This window comes from Berghia stephanieae, unplaced genomic scaffold (genome assembly GCF_034508935.2).
Source record: "Berghia stephanieae isolate SIO BIC M18660-M18661 unplaced genomic scaffold, UCSD_Bste_1.3 scaffold240, whole genome shotgun sequence".
In the NCBI taxonomy this organism is placed as follows: Eukaryota; Metazoa; Mollusca; class Gastropoda; order Nudibranchia; family Aeolidiidae; genus Berghia; species Berghia stephanieae.
In genome coordinates, this window is record NW_027623513.1 from 17,896 (window position 1) to 20,000 (window position 2,105).

At 38.1% G+C, this 2,105-nt stretch overlaps 1 protein-coding gene across 1 annotated transcript in view; it reads right to left on the bottom strand.

The window, feature by feature from the left end:
* Positions 1-1,316: 1,316 nt before the first annotated feature.
* Positions 1,317-2,105, bottom strand: part of LOC144961388 (uncharacterized) — a 7,405-nt gene continuing 6,616 nt past the window's right edge. Inside the window, exon 6 of the mRNA XM_078894607.1 lies at positions 1,317-2,105. This exon is cut by the window's right edge and continues 1,454 nt beyond it. The gene's annotated coding sequence lies outside the window, so the exon portion shown is untranslated.

Sequence of the window (2,105 nt, forward strand, 5' to 3'; positions counted from 1 at the left end):
ACACCGGAGCATACTCAATGTCTCAATCGTTTCTATGTTATATGTTTGTGTTGAGAATATTGGCTATTAAGCTTAACTGCTGGTCAAAATTATTCGCGATGGTGGTGTACGAACGAATCGGCGGTCTCAAGAAGTAGGTGAGAGAGGGATCTAGTAATGACTTTGAGTTTGAAACGAATATTTTTGTGTTCGTGGATAGCTCACACGGTAGAGCCACGCTCTCACCTGCCAGGCGGAGTTGTCGTACCAATAAGGTCGCAGGTTCAAACCCCACCACCGCCGCGAAAAATTTTTATTCTCTATTGTCTTCTGGCACTTTTCTATTCACTTCATATCTTGTTGTTACCAACATAAGTGCCTGCTCCACTCACTTTTCTGAATTAAAATTCACCCCATACACCGGAGCATACTCAATGTCTCAATCGTTTCTATGTTATATGTTTGTGTTGAGAATATTGGCTATTAAGCTTAACTGCTGGTCAAAATTATTCGCGATGGTGGTGTACGAACGAATCGGCGGTCTCAAGAAGTAGGTGAGAGAGGGATCTAGTAATGACTTTGAGTTTGAAACGAATATTTTTGTGTTCGTGGATAGCTCACACGGTAGAGCCACGCTCTCACCTGCCAGGCGGAGTTGTCGTACCAATAAGGTCGCAGGTTCAAACCCCACCACCGCCGCGAAAAATTTTTATTCTCTATTGTCTTCTGGCACTTTTCTATTCACTTCATATCTTGTTGTTACCAACATAAGTGCCTGCTCCACTCACTTTTCTGAATTAAAATTCACCCCATACACCGGAGCATACTCAATGTCTCAATCGTTTCTATGTTATATGTTTGTGTTGAGAATATTGGCTATTAAGCTTAACTGCTGGTCAAAATTATTCGCGATGGTGGTGTACGAACGAATCGGCGGTCTCAAGAAGTAGGTGAGAGAGGGATCTAGTAATGACTTTGAGTTTGAAACGAATATTTTTGTGTTCGTGGATAGCTCACACGGTAGAGCCACGCTCTCACCTGCCAGGCGGAGTTGTCGTACCAATAAGGTCGCAGGTTCAAACCCCACCACCGCCGCGAAAAATTTTTATTCTCTATTGTCTTCTGGCACTTTTCTATTCACTTCATATCTTGTTGTTAAGTGGATATTGCGTTATATAAATGCTGTAGTCTATTAATTCTTACTAAATACTTTATCAGTTATAGAACTTTTGTCGGCAAATCTAAGGATGATTTATAAACTGTAATATAAATGCAAAAATAAACCCTTAGGAAATCCTATGTATACCCTGATAAATAATTTTTAAAAATTATTTCTATTTCTAAACCCAGGCCAACGTATCTTAATTAGTATTAGTATCATTCAATTTGGGAGGAACGGAAGTTGATGGGAAAGAACGGGATTTGATATGAAAGACATAAAAGGCTTATTATAAACCTTTACTGGCACCAAAAGGCATCTATAAGAATACAAGGAGTATTGTCACCATATGCTGAAATCAAAAAAGGAGTCAGACAAGGTTGTGTACTGTCACATATCTTTTTAACTTATACACAACGTTTATCTTCAGAGAAACTGACCATCTACCAGGGATCAAAATTTGAGGCAGAAACATCAACAACTTTAGATATACGGATGACAATATGTTGTTGGCAGAAAATAAAAATGATTTAAAGACGCTGTAAAGAACAATAGTGAAAAATTGGGATTGGGCATGAATGTGAATAAGACCAAGGCAATGGTGGTAACAAGAAAGGGAGAAGCATTAGTCAACATAAATATTAATCGAAAAAATCTAGAAACAGTATCAAGTATTTAGGACAGCAGGTAGAAAACACTGGAGAATGTCATCAAGAACTTAAAACCAGAATAGCAATAGCAAAATCAACGGCAGATTGAATTCAACTCAGTACCAAACTCCGTGTTCTGAAATGCTATGTTCATTCAGCACTGCTTTTTGGTTCAGAAGCGAGGACCCTCAATAAAGTACTCGAAAAAAAACATAGAAGCATTTGAAATGTGGACATTTATACAACTTGAAAAGATAAGCGGGAAAGTCAAATTATTAAAAAAACAACCAAGAAGTTTGTGATATCATAGAAATTGA